Below are 15,699 nucleotides of genomic sequence, written 5' to 3'. Positions count from 1 at the left end.
ACATGCATGAAGCATTTTTGTATTCGTAAACGGGCCGATTTGGAGAATCGGACAGTTTGCAAATACTAAAAAGACTTTTCACTTGCATCAAACCCAAATTGCAATTCGGTAATTTGTTATGAATGTTTTGTGACCGTGAATGAGGTCGCAAAACATTCGCATTTTACCATCTAGTCCAAGTAGGTGGTAACCAAATCGCAAATTGGAAGGGGTCCCCAAGGGACCCCTTCCCCTTTCTGAATGGTTGTAAAAGCATTTTTAAGAGCAGGCAGTGGTCCCACGGACCACTCTCGGGTCTTAAAAAATGAAAAGAAAAGTTTTAATTTTAATTTTTGTAAAGCATCTCTTTTTCCTTTAAGGAAAACGGGCTGCTTTACAACAAAAAAAGATTGCTTTAGTTAAAAACAATCACGGACATGATGGTCTACTGACCTCAGCAGGCCACCATCCCTGTAATATTTGCAATTCCTAGGGGGTCGCAAAGTGCAATCTACCTCATTAATATTATGAGGTAGAGCAATTTGCGACCCCCTAGGAATAGTAATCTGAAAGTCTTTGAGTTTTATGCATTGAAAATTGCGATTACCTAATTGCGATTCTCAGGAATTCGCAATTAGGTATTTGCAATTTACAATGTTGATGCATGTGCTCCTAAGTGCTTTCATATTTTTTGTAATTAATAATATTTTTTTAATTATGTTAATTATGCAATATAGGTTGTGAGTTGTGTGGTGTTATAGGCTAGGAAGTAAATAGGTAAAAGTTATGTAATAATTCGTTTTTTATCAATACATAATTTCCAAATAAAAATATTTATTTGTTTCAAAAATCTTTTTTTTACCATTTAATATAATATTTGTAGGCATTTTTGATATGTATTTTTTCATTAAAATGTTTTTATTTGTAATATTAAATATATTTTTATTTTTAGCATTTTTATATTTTTTTGCTTACTTTTTTATTCTGTTGATGATATTTTGTTTGTTTTTAATTTTGAACTGACTGGAGTGACAATAGTAAACGTTACCCCTCCGCAATCAAACACTTTCCCTATTGGTGCACTGACTGAAGTGGGAGTAGTACATTTTATCACTCCGCTATCCAACACTTTACCTACTGTTGCACTCACTGGAGTGGGAATAATACATTTTATCCCTCCGCAACCAACTCTTTCCCTACTGTTGCACTAAGTGGAGTGGGAATAGTAATTTGCCCCCCTGCTATCCAACACTTTCCCACTTTCCCCACTGTTGAATTCACTGGAGTGGGAATTGTAATTTTACCCCTCCCCTATCCAACACTTTCCCTACCGTTGCACTGACTGGAGTGGGAACAGTCAACTTTATCCCACCGCTATCCATCACTTTCCCTACTGTTGCACTCACTGTAGTGGGAATATTAATTTTTACCCCTCCACTATCCAACACTCTTCCTCCTGTTGAGTGGTAAATTTACATTTTAAGATTTTTAAATATTTAAATGTTTTATTTATAATCAAATGTTTTCATAAATAGATTTTATGTTATTGGTAACTGTGTATATCCATATCTATATCTATATCTATCTATATATATATATATATATATATATATATATATCACCTCCACTCGCCTTCACTCTTCCCTTGGTTGGAAAACAAACGAGCGCAGACCCAGTCTTTTTCGTGCAGTTATTTATTAGCCATTCTCCGCCATTACGCGTTTCGGGTGATCCCGCCCTTGATCACATGACAACACTTTGGCTGATGACCGCTCTTTTTAAAGTGCAAGTGCTAGTGCATCAATTAATGGACATAGAAAAAATACATTTCCTTCAACGTTACAGGTATATACCCCGCCAAACATAATAGCCACATAATGTCAAATGCGTTATTCTGATAATATTTTTCACATCATATGAAATAACTCATAGGTATTACCATAACTTGATATTCGCATAAATGCATGGAATTTGCTTCACAATATGTCCAAGACAAATTATTATAAAAAAATAAAAGTGCCCTCACCTCAACAATTTACAGTGCAATTTAACCAATTAATTAAAGACTAAATTCATTCAAAGAAAACTAGTTGATGACCTCGGAAGATTGCAAATTTCCATTCGGATCCGATTTTGGCATAATGTTAATCCACAACCCAGATCCGAACAGAAAGCAAAGTCGCATCAATAAATATAAAGTACATTAAAGGATCTGGATGATAGGTACTAATGTTTATATTGAACTGTTCATAGGAGATCCAACAGAAACCGTAAATCACTTAGTAGAAGCATATAATGTGCTTTCTATTACCAATTTCTAAAAACATTCCTAAAAACTAATTTTATATTCAATAAATAGAAATATATATCATCCTAAAATATTACCTAAAATATTCATATCCAAAAACAAACTATGGTGAAGAAGACTCACACAAAACCATCCAAGGAGGACCAAAATAAAACAAAGAGGTAAAACCACATATATATAAATTAGTCCCTGTGGACTGTCATTCACAGCGTGAGACTTAAATAAACATTTCCCCTCCATCACATTTTCTATATATCCAACTTACATCGTATCATAAGCATATTTCAGAATTCACAGAAACGTGTAAAGGTCTTCACTGTTGTTAAGCCCCATGGGGTGTTTAGAATCCAGCCGTAAGATGTATGTTGTTTCTAATTTTCTTAGCTTGGATTCCCTATCCCCTCCTCTTTTTTGTGGGGTGACTGTATCAATGACATAATACTGCAAGAATCCTTTTAAAGTGTCTGGCGACCGGGTAACTTTCATCATTATTATTGATCGCTCTCAAATGTTGCAGAATTCTTTTATGCACCGGTAATTTCGTGCTCCCTACATATCTCAAGTTACATCTACAGATGAGCACATAGACAGCAAATTCGGTCTTACATGTGAGATAATGTTGAATATCACACGATTTAGAACCAAATGCTGGAACATAATTCTTAGTATTAGTTGCATATTTACATGCTTTACAGGATGCACATTTAAAGAATCCTTTTCTCATTGTTAACCAGGAGCCTTTGTTACCTGTTTCCAAGTTGCTTCTGACTAGAGCCATGCCCATACTATTAGTCTTTCTGAAGGCAACTGAGGGACTACTTGATAATAATTCTCCAATTATAGGGTCATCTTTCACAATAGGCCAGCTTTTTCTTACAATGTTCCTGATCTGTTTCTCCTGCCGTGAAAATCCTAGGATCAAACGAATAGGTTCCTGCTCTCTTTTCGAGTCTAATAAAGTCTCTTTCTTTTTTAACAGGTCCTGTCTTGCCAATGATCTAGATTTAATGATGGCAGACTCAATGATCTCTGTATTATAACCTCTATTTAGGAATCTCGCCCGGCTTTCGCCTTGTTTGATGGTACATTCTTTATCCTCACTACATATACGTCTGATCCGGAGCATCTCCCCGTAGGGGATGCTCTTAATCAGATGTGGAGGATGGGCACTCGAGGCGTGTAATAATGTATTGCCCGCTGTGGGTTTCCTATAGAGGGTAGTGGAGATCTTATTGTTGATTATCTTGATTTCCACGTCAAGAAATGTGACCTTTTCCTTGCTAATGTGTGAAGTGAATTTTAAGTTGAGTGCATTATCATTCAACAATGTAATGAAGTCAGTGGCGCTTTCAACATCACCCTCCCACACTATAAAAAGGTCATCAATATAGCGGAGCCAGGAGAATACCTGCTCATTAAATATCCATTCATGTTGTTGTATGAGGACCAGCTCCTCCCACCAGCCCATAAATAAACAGGCATAGCTGGGAGAGAAGCTGGCCCCCATAGCAACTCCCTGTATCTGTTGGTACATGATACCATTAAATAGGAACAGATTATTTTCAAGGCAAAATAGAAGCATTTTTACCAACATCTTGTTATGCAGAAAGAATTCAATTGGTCTGTTCATCAAGAAAAATTCTATAGCTTTGATACCATCATTGTTTCTGATGCAGGTATAAAGTGAAGACACATCTAATGCAATCATTAAATAAGAAGGTTTCCACCTAATATGTTGCACTTTCCTTAGAAAGTCACTTGTGTCCTGTACAAATGATTTCAAACTTTTCACAAAGTCCTGCAGGAAGAAATCAATGTATCTAGACAAGTTTTCCAAAAGGCCATCACACGCAGAAATTATAGGACGTCCCGGGGGTTTCTTCATATCTTTATGCAATTTTGGTATAAAATAGATAACAGGGATGGTGGCATTTTCCTTTTTAAGATATTTGAATTCATCCCAACTGAGTAAACCCGTACTTCTCCATGCCACAAGCTGGGAAAAGAGCGTCTCTTGTGTGGTTTTGAATTTGGTCGGTGCTACTTTTTTATAGCATTCTATATTGTTTAATTGGCTGTGTGCCTCTTCAAGATACTCCTTCAGTGGCCACAGCACCAAATTGCCTCCTTTGTCTGAATTGCATATGATGATCTCCTGATTTTCTTTTTTTTTTTTTTTTTTTTTTGAAAAAGTTTTATTAAGCAATAATTCGGTTACAAGTACGGGCCTACAACCACTCGGGCCGGCCGCTAGGTACAGAAGGAAACCTACACATATCAAAGCTACAATCAGTTCCCAGGGCACTGCCCTGCAGTGGCTCCAGATAGTTCTCGAGGAACAGGAAGCGTAAGTCCAACAATCACAAAAACAAAAAGACAAACAATACACAACATAAGGCGAGTTATGAGGGAAACCAGTGCGGGTCAGGCTCCCCCCGGGAAACTCCAGTCAGGACAATTGAGCAAACCGCTAAAGAAAGGAGTACCGGGAGGCCGGGGACGGAGGGGGGGGGGGGAGGGGGTCAAGGAAGATGAACGTCCATATGTAGTTGTTCCAAAAGGCGCCAGGAGCCATCAAGGGTCAGGGGGACATGGCGATATCAGTATCTACCAGGGGGGGCGTACAGATGCCTCCGCGATACGCGTTCCATTGCCCCCAAATTCTACCCCATGCCCCCGGCTTGCCACGGGCCACATACACAGTCTTCTCCCTAAACATACACCAGTCCATATTCTCCTTCCATACTGACACGGTGGGCGGCCGTTGAGCGCCCCAAAGTTGCGCTATGTCCCTCTTGGCAATCATGTTCCCTAGGGCCGCCCACCGAGTCTGAGCCGCGCTGTAGTCATTGGGCTCCCACACATTCAGGACACAGCGACGCACCTCCGGCAGCAGCACAACCCCGGTGACCTGTCCCATAACCGTGTGGACCCGGCGCCAGTAGTCCGCCACCTCGCGGCACTCCCAAAGGATATGAAGAAAGGTGGCGCTGAGCCCACAGCCTCGCTTACAGAGCCCGTCGCCGGAAAATCCCATCGAGACCAAGCGCGGACCCGTCACATACACCCGGTGGAGAATCTTGAGCTGTACCAACCGAAGACGAGCCGGAATGGCAACCTCCTTGGGGGACGACAGTGCAGACTGCCAATCTTCGTCGTCCAATTCCACCCCGTCCCCAGTCCAAGCCTCCCGAAGGCGAACAAGAAGGTCCGCCCGGTGATTGATTAATTTTTTATAAATTAAAGAAATAGTACTATCAGGGACATGTCCATCAAGTATGCGGTCCTCGAGGGGCGATGAAACAGGGATCTTGGTCCCCTCCCCGAAGACCGAGAGCAGGGCGTGCCGAACCTGGGCGTAGCGGAAGAACTCCCTGTCGGTCAGCTCGTATTCGGCCTGGAGCACCGCGAAAGTCTTTACCGCGCCCTTGTGCCACAGGTCTCCCACTTTGCTGATACCAATCGTGTCCCACTGGTCAAACCCCTTCGTGGTCCACAAGCTTCCCAGGCGGTCGGAAGCAAACAAGGGAGTAGCACATGTTAATCGCTCACTCCAGCCCATGGCCGCAGTGGCAGCCCTCCAGGTCCGCACCGCAATCTTAGTAGGACCCGTAAGGGTCCGGCCAGCCAGGCGGGAATAAAGTGCCCTGTGGTAGTTCCCGCCGGGAAGCAGGAACTTGTCCATCTCATACGCCGGATTCAAGCCGGGCGCATACGTGGCGTGGTTAATGGCAGATAGCTGCGAGGCCCAATAGTACCTGCGAATGTCAGGAAGCGCGATGCCCCCGTCATACCAGGGGAGAGTGAGCTTGGCAAGAGCAATACGCGCCCGCCCGTCCCACACCAGTCTCCTCTGCAGGCTCTCCACCTCCCGAAAGTAGGCCACTGGGATAACATCGAAGGAGTTCTGGAGTGCATAGAGGAACCTGGGAAGGGACATCATTTTAAACAGCGCGGCCCGACCCAGCGGGGACAGGGGGAGCCTGCACCACCGGGCCGTGTCCTCCCGCAGCCGCCGAAGTGGACGCAGGAGATTCTGCTCATAGCGAGCCACCGGGTCCAGCGAAACGTATATCCCCAGGTACTTAAAGCCGCTCAGAGATATCTGAATCGGGAGCCGAGGCGGCAGGAGAGGAGGACCACCAGAGATGGGATAAACGCAGGATTTAGACCAATTGATCGTGAGACCCGAATTGTTCCCAAAGGAGGTCAGAACGTCAAAAAGGACGTTGAGTGACTGCCGCGGTGAGGTGAGATACAGGAGAATATCGTCCGCATACAGCGAGACCCGATCTTCGAAGCCCGGGCCCCACCGGATCCCTCTAAGCGAGGGCTCCCAACGGAGCCAGGCAGCGAGTGGCTCCAGGGCGAGAGCAAAAAGCAACGGGGACAACGGGCACCCCTGCCTCGTGCCCCTGCCGAGGGCAAAGGGCCGAGAGACCCGCCCATTCACCACCACTTGAGCCATGGGTCCCGTGTAAAGGAGCCTCACCCAGCCAATAAATCCCTCTCCAAAGCCGAATTTATCCAAGACGGCCCAGAGGAAGGGCCACTCAATAGTATCAAAGGCCATCGTGGCATCCAAAGAAACCAGCACGGCCGGTTCGGAGAGGAACTCCGCCCTGGCAAGGGCACCGTGAAGACGCCGCAAGTTAAGAGCGGTGTTGCGGTGCGGGATAAAGCCGCATTGGTCCGGATGAATAAGGTCGCACACGACACTCAACAATCGATTGGCCAGGACTTTCGCCAGGATTTTGGGCTCCGCATTGAGCAGTGAAATGGGCCGGTAAGAAGTACAGCGGTCTCGCGGCTTGCCCTCCTTGGGGATAACGACTATAGTGGCCAAGCGCTGGTCGGCCGGAAGGGAACCCGCCGCGAGAGAGTCGCGGAACATGCGGCTGAGGAAGGGCGCAAGCTTATCAGGACGCAATTTGTATAGTTCAATGGGCAGACCGTTAGGACCCATAGCCTTGCCCGAGCGAAGGGAACGGATCGCGGTCGCTATTTCATCCGACGACAAGGGAGCGTCCAGCCGCTCCCGGTCCTCAACGGACAGGCCGGGCAGAGCAATATCTCTCAGTAGGAGGCGAGAGTCCTCCTCATCCCTGTCAGTCACCGGGGAGTACACCGCCCGGAGGTGGTCAGCGAAACATTCCACAATCTCATCCGGCTCAGTCACACACACACCGTCAGCAGCACGCAACTCGGGGACCACACGATTCACTCTCTCCTTTTTGTCCAGCCACGCGATCAACTTTCCCGCCTTGTCCCCCGCGTCATACAATCGGCCCTGCTGCTCCCTATACATAGTTTTGGCCGCGTCAGTGACCATGGACCTATATTCGAACTGTTTCAGGCTAAGGGCATGTAGCCCGTCCGGAGTAACATTCGCCTCCAGGGCCGACTCCAACCCCGAGATGTCAGTCTCCAGCTTCACCACCGCCTCGCTCCTAACCTTCTTGGCCACCACTATCTGGGCGAGGGCGTGTCCGCGTATCACAGTTTTAAAGGCTTCCCAAAGGGACAACGCAGACGACACCGACCCCTCGTTTTCAATGAAGTATTGGTCCATGGCCCTAACCAGGCTGTCACGAGTCGCAGGGTCCCGCAGGTACCAAGGGTTAATAGGAGCTACCCGCCCTGCAGACCGCGACCCGGTGTCAAAGAGAAGCCACAGCGGAGAATGGTCGGAGATACCACGCGCCAAGTGTCTGACCTCTCGAATCCGACCAGTCTGCGCCGCGGGCATAAGGAAGTAGTCCAGCCTAGAGAGACTCCCATGCGCCCCCGAATGAAAGGTAAACTGACACTGGGTCGGATGCATTAGTCTCCAACTATCCACCAAGCCGAAGGTCTCCAACATCCCACCCAGCCATGACTGGGCAGCGGGGAGGGTCCTCGGTGGGTGACGATCCAGTTCACCCGAAACCACAGAGTTAAAGTCCCCGCCCATGAGCAGGAGGCCGTCCGGAAGGTCAAGCAGCATTCGACCCAAGTCAGTAAAGGTGGAGTTCTGGAGACCCGGGGGAACGTAGACTGAAACCAGGGTAAGGGGCTGCCCCTCCCACCTCCCAATCAAACACACATAGCGCCCTCTGTCATCCGAGACTATCCTCGTGATCTCCACCGGAAGGGAGGTTCGCAGGAGAATGCCCACCCCCCTGGAGCCCGTTGTGAAACCAGAATGAGCTACGAGGCGGTATCCCCCCCTGTTCATCGCATGGCAGACATTGCCGACCAAGTGCGTCTCCTGGAGAAACACCACATCAGGAGTCACACGACGCAAATATTGCAGTACAACACCCCGCTTAATACGATCCCCCAACCCATTGACGTTCCACGACATAAGCCTCAACCCGTCTCCCCCCATCCCCTCCAATAGATCAAGAGGCCCCCAGCCCGCAGCACGGTTCCCAAATATGGACAAAAATCAATACCTCGCCCTGTAAACAAAAAACACACAACAAAACAACCCCCCTTCCCCCCCAACCCCACCCCAAGTCCAACTCCCCCCACCCTGCACCCCTGCGGGCCAATGACCCCCCCCAACTTGCAGTGTGCCTGTCGCCCCCCTAACCCCATTCTACAAAAAGACCCCGGAGGAGGAAAGGGACCCGAACCCGCCCGCGCCCCTCACGGGTCCTGGTAAGACACAGTATGCAAAAGAAGTAAGACCCAACTGCACAGTGCAAAACCGCAAAAGCAAGGACCAAATGTCAGTCTAAGGGGACCCGTCACCTGCGGTGCCCCCAGAGGGCCCGGGCCGGCCACCCCCGTCCGGCAGCGAGTCCAGCCAGTCACTTGCGGCCACAGGAGAGTCAAAAAAGGCTGTCCGCTCTCCATGCTCCACTCGGAGTTTCGCCGGGTAGATCATCGAATACTTCAGGCCCCGCTCGCGGAGACGGCGCTTCACCCCTTGGAATCCCATCCGCTGTTTCTGGACCAGTTGCGTGAAGTCCGGATAAAAATTGATGGTCGAGTTCTCGTAGCGGACCGGGCCACGGGTCCGTGAAGCCTGCAGAATAGCATCGCGGTCCCTGTAGTGGAACAGTTTAGCCACGATAGGCCTCGGGGGGGCCCCCGGCCGCGGCCGGCCGCCCGGAACTCGATGGGCCCGCTCCACGGCGAAGAATTTACTTAGGCCAGCCGGGGACAGCTGTTGCAGGATAAGTTCCTCGACCACGAGGTCCACCGGGCGGCCGTCTGAGGACTCCGGTACACCAATGATGCGGATGTTGTTGCGTCGGGCCCGTCCCTCGAAGTCCTCAAGCCGCCGGGCCATATGGTCGTTGACCACTCTAATGTCCCCAAGCGCGGCCCGCAGATCCGACACCTCCGCACCCAGGGTGGAGGTCCGTGTATCAAGGGCCTGGACCTTCTCGTTGGTTTTGGAGAGGTCGGCCCGAATCAGGGTGACATCGATTGCGACAGTGTCGATCTTACGGGCCAGGGCCTCATATTGCGTCGCGATGGTTTCCCTGATGCCCTCGATGGCGCCCATAATGTCCTGCAGGGAAAGTTCCGCAGAGACGGTCGTGCCTCCCCCCGCAGCATCCGGGGAGAGGCCAGTAGCGCCAGGGGGCCCCCTGCCCTGGGTGTAGCGGTCCATGTTGTTGCTCTGGACCGCTCCCCCGCGCAGAGAAGCCTTGGTCTTGCGCCCCTCCGGACCCCCTTTGCCCGCCATGCGAGCGCAGTCTCTCAATGGGACCTCCGATCAAAAGGTGTGCGGGCGCCAGCCAAAGGACCACAAACTGCCGATGTGGGGGTCGGAGGCGTCAGGCCCACCAATAGCAGATGGAAGCAAGCCTCGGGCAGAGGCCCAGGAGGCACCTCGCCACCTTGAGCACGCACGCCAGCCGATCTCCTGAAGGCCAAAATCGAAACCGAAAGCGCTGACTCGGCAACTGGCACCGCGCTGAGGCCGCTGTTGTTCAATTGCAGCCCGGCCCCACGGGTCACCTTCACCCCGGCCACCTCCGCCGGGTGGGTCCCAAAAGTTCCGACGACGACAACTCAGGATTCCCAGGTCCAATTAGAGTTTTAAAAAGAGATATATGATCAGCTGGTCTTCATCTCCCAGATTCCATAAACCAAATCAGGATAATCTCAGGATATAGTCCGAGGAGCAGAAAGGGTCCGGGGAGCCCTGTGCTCACGCGACCATCTTAGATGCGCGCTAGGCTCCTCCTGCCTCCTGATTTTCTTTTAATTTCTTGATGAGTTGCCAATATTTTCTCTCATGGTTGGTAAACTTCTTTTTACTTATTTCATTGGTTGCAATGTTGAGCCTTTTGATTTGCGCCACTATCTGTTCGCTGAAAACGTCTATAGAATCTCTCGCCATGACAGGTACAAATTTAGACTTGGGGCGGAACGGAGTCCAAGGTTTTATATCCGTCCCAGGGATCTGTGACGCTTGCATATTAGTTGACACATTTTCACCTTGAGCTTGTCCATTCACAATGTTATCACCTCTTTCCAAACTCTGCGTAGTCTCAAAAAGCTCATAGTCGGATATATATTATCTACTGGCGGTCGCCAGTAGATAGTTATAGTTAGGACCGTGTTTCCATAGGAAATCCGCAACATTCTATTTGGAATAACTTTGGCGCCGGTTGACGAATCCTCGCAAAATTTTCAAAATAGGTGGGGCGCTCCGCTCCGCTTCTACCCTGAAAGTCTCGGGGGGATTCGTCAAGCAGGGGTTGAGAGAAAAGGGGGGTCCCAAAACGCGTTTTCCCCATGCAATTTTCCATAGGGAGCTTTAGTCCAAGGTACAGCCCGAACGGCTGAACAGAATTACTTGAAATTTGGCAGAGAGGTAGTCCTCAGGTCAGGGATGTGCCTTTTGCAGGTCTGGTGTCAATCTGTTCAGTAGTTCCTGAGAAAATCAAAAATAAAATCATATATAAATGTGGGCGAAGCCTAACCACACATCTCATCCTGAGATCTGATTGGCTGTCAGCACTTCATCCAAGAAGTGTTGGCAGCCATCTTGGGACCAATATACATGATAGCACATCATTAAAAAGCATTGCAGTTAATAGAAGGTTTTACGACTTTAGTTACATTATAAATCATTTGTTGATGGTACCATACTCATTTTAGGAATTGTGGTATGTTCTAAGGTGATTTCACCAGGTGAAAAAGCCTTCTGCTGGGATATCATGATTGAGAGAAAAATATTTTCTCATGCTTTTCCCACCGAGGTTTGGAAGGTGATCTATAAGCTAAACTGAGAGCTTGTTTTCTGTAAATTCACATTATCTTTCTCAGTCATGTGAGAATGAAGTCTGACATTCAGTAAAACATGTACATCCAACAAGGGCAGAGACTGTCAGTTGATTCCTTTGTGTTCTACTGCAGCTTCCCAGAGTGTTCCAAAGAACAACGAGAGCGCTAACAGTCCTACTTATGATAAACGAATGGCACACCTGAAGCCATCTTGCTTGGATTAAAGTGGTAACTCTTAAAACATTTAATTTAAAAAGGAACAAAATGAGGGGGTTCATTTTTCCTTAAAAAGTATGATTAGTGCTGCAGAAAGAAAAATTAGGGCACATTTTGAGTGACTTCTCAAATCCTCTTCTATTTCATTAAAAAATTCTGACATGCAGACTGAAACATGCACTTTCAATACCAGCAGCAGTTTTTCCTGGTGAGCAGTAGCTTTACTACAGTGATCTAATGAGCAAAAAGAGTGCTAACATTTTGAATTTATGGCAAATGTGTGACACATCTGAATGCCTTCTTGATGGAATCAAAGTAAAAAACTGAAAGTATTTCCTACTGAGGAGACTGCAGTAAATGAGGAAATTAGGAAACTTCATAACAAATAAGTCGCCCAAGATGGCCACCAGAGACAAAAGAGCCCAAATGTAGCCCAACTATCACCCAGATGTAGCCCAAGTATAGCCCAATGACAGAATGTCCCAGAGTGTTCTTAAAAACAACTAGAGCGCTTACTGTCTTCATTATGACAAAAGTATGGCACACCTGAAGCCATCTTGATTGGAATAAACTGGTAACACTTAAAACATTTAATTTAAAAAGGAACACAATGAGGGGGTTCATTTTGCCATAGAAATTATGATTAATGCTGAAGAAAGAAAATGAGGGCACATTTTGAGTGACTTCTCAAATCCTCTTCTATTTCATTAAAAAATTCTGACATGCAGACTGAAACATGCACTTTTAATACCAGGAGCAGACTTCCATGGTGAACAGTAGTTTTACTACAGTGATTTAATGAGCAACTAGAGTGCTAACATTCAGAATTCATGGCAAATGTGTGACATATCTGAATACCTTCATGATGGAATCAAAGTAAAAAACTGAAAGCATTTCCTACTGAGGAGACTGCAGTACATGAGGAAATTAGGAAACTTCATAACAAATAAATCTCCCAAGATGGCCACCGGAGACAAAAGAGCCCAAATGTAGCCCAAAATCACCCAGATGTAGCCCAAATATAGCCCAATGACAGAAGTGTGCAAAACACTTATTATTTTGTGTTTTTGCAGTGTTATATAGTGCAGACTTGTCAGGTATTGGAGTGCTTTACATGAGCATTGGTTACATCACACAAGAACAAATTCATTTTGGTTGTAGACATGGGGAGACTAAGTGATTTGACCAGAATCACAGAATGTCGAGCTGAAGCAGAAACTCCAACCTGGTTCCCCAGTTGCAAAGTCTGCAGTTCTGGAAGTAACACCACATCCTCTCCCCTAAGTGCAACATTTAATCAAGTGGTCAACTGGATAAAAAAACATAAAGGTAACAAATAATTTAAAAGTGCTTTCTCGCTATTTGAAAACTCAGAAAATATGTCCTTATTTTAGTCTTTTAGAGCACTAACCATAATTTTGATGCCAATAAGACCCTCTCATATATGTAATTTCTAAAGGAAATGCTCTAGGTATTACAGTTTTGATTACATCAAGATGACGTCAGGCGTTCCACACTTTTGAAATAAATATAGAATGTTAGCAATCTAGTTGTTCATTAGGATACTGTTGAGAGGCAGAGGCCAGGGGCACGGACTCTGAAAATTGAAGGCAGGTAGGAGGGTGCAAAGGCAACAATTTAACCACACTGAGCAGGCAGGAAGGGCCGTGGCAGCACAACAGACTATGGAGGGCAGTGGAAAGGGGGGCAGGGGCAACAAACCAACAATACAGGACTTGCAAGAGAGGCTGTGGCAATGTAATAGACCATTGTGGGCAGAAGGAAGAGGCAATGGTAGTACAACCATACATGCCAACAGACCCGATTCAGCCAGGAAACGTCCAATGTTTTTAAGCTCAAATGGGCTTTATTTGATCTGTCTCCTGTCTACAATCTCCTCTTTTTCCAATGTAACTCAAAGGGGAAAATCAATACCCCAGTTTTTTTCAAAATCTCCCTCTTACCAAGTTCAAAATGTTCGCAATTATGGTACATTGGATCATGGAAGGAGATGGGGTAGGGACATGGACTTGGATAACAGAGGACAGGAGGGACACGGAGAGGTGCACCAAACTGACCCTGCAGGGCAGGCATCAGGGTTTGCAGCAGCACAATACACCACACAGGGCATGCGGGACGGGAGTGCAGCAGAACAATCCATAGAAAGCAAGAAGGAGGGGACAGGACCATGCACATGGACAACAGAGAACAGAGGGGCAAGAGACAATGGTAGCTAGCTGACCATAATGGACAGACAGGAGAGAAAGCTGCAGCATAACAGACCATAAAGGGCAGGAGGGATGGATCAGGGGCATTATAATGGAACAGACAAGCCAGGAGGGAGGGAGTTGGGGTCTGCACATGTAAACAGAGGGCTGGGGGCAAGGGGGCAGGGCAGGAGCAGCAAGATAGCCATGGAGGTCAGGCAGGATGGGCACTAGAAGCAAGACACACCATGAAGAGCAACAGTGAGACTGTGATGGCATACACACAGACCATGGAGGGAAGGTGGGAGGGGGTCAGGGGCAGCTAACTGACCACACAGGGAAGGTGGGAGGGGCCATGGCAGCACAGAAGACCATGCATGGCAAGTGGGAGGGTTAGTGGCAGCACAATGGCTATGATAGGCAAGAAGGAGGGTGCAGGGGCATGCACAAAGGACGATGGAGGATAGAAGGGAGGGTCAGGACCTGTGCACAGTCAAGAAAGTTCAGGGGAAGGGGCCTCACAACAGACCGCATGGGGCAGGCAGGAGGAGCAGTTGTAGCACAACAGATCAGGGAGGGCAGAAGGGTGTGGCAGTACAATGGACCATGTAGGACAGGAGGAAGAGGATAGGGGCATGGCATGTGGACAGGCAGGATGGAGGTGGCAGGGACAGGTTACAGTCATCTGACAATGCTAGGCAGGTGGGAGGGGAGTGGCAGCTCAACAGAACACTCAGAGTAGATAGGAGTGGCAGGTCCATGGAACATGGTGGGCAAAAAGGATGGAGCAGGGGCATGCACAAAGACATCGGAGGGCAGGGGGAAGGAGAATAGGGGCAGCAAGCTAAGCACAGAGTTTAAGCAGGAGGTCAATGATGGGGCATAGAATTGGGCAATGGAGGGCAGGAGGAGTGGACTGGTACATCATACTAAATTGAGGGCAGTGGCAGCACATCAGACCATGCATGGCAGGAGGGAGGAGGCTAGTCCATGGATTCACACAACAGAGGATAGGGAGGAGGGGGATGGGGCAGCAAGCTAACTGTTCAGAGAAGGCGGGTATTAGGAACTTTATTGTTTTTAAAACGTGTGTCTGTGCGAACTACTTAAAATATGAACAAGTATGCAGCATAATCTCACTTTTATTCAGGAAGAAGAGGACGTTTGTGACTGTGACTCCGGGCTCACTTGGCAGAAACACCCCCTGACCCTCTACCCCCTATCGCAAAATGTAATGCCCGTGAAAAGGGTAGGTGAACACAGTGTTATATAGAACATAGTCCTGAGAGCACGATTGAAAATGAAAACTAGATATAGTGTATGGTATAAACTATGCACCAAAAAGTGTGATATAAGATGAACCGGGCGTGAAATATAATATGCAATACATTGTGCGCAATGACAGATTCATTGGAGAGCGCGAGATAGCACAGGCACTAGCGCGTGCTATGCGATATGCGCCTTGGAGTGTAATATGCACAGGGCAGTGTTGTGTAACCTAACTAGTCTCTAAAGTTGTAATATAAAATATGTGCTGGGGAGTGTAACGTTGTATATGCACTGTGACAAAGATATGGATCCCAGATTGTAATATGTATGGCATAGCACTGTGCGTTATAAAATAGGCATCGAGGAAGGCACGTTAGATGGGGCAATATAACCCATGCGAAGACAAGTGTGGCATGACATATTCACGGGGTGGTGTTACAGAGCACATGGGCTAGAGAGTGTCATAGCATATGCACTAGCTAGTGG

This window comes from Triturus cristatus, chromosome 2_1 (assembly GCF_964204655.1).
Source record: "Triturus cristatus chromosome 2_1, aTriCri1.1, whole genome shotgun sequence".
In the NCBI taxonomy this organism is placed as follows: domain Eukaryota; kingdom Metazoa; phylum Chordata; class Amphibia; order Caudata; family Salamandridae; genus Triturus; species Triturus cristatus.
The sequence above is the reverse complement of the archived record's forward strand: the minus strand, read 5'-3'. Positions refer to the sequence as shown.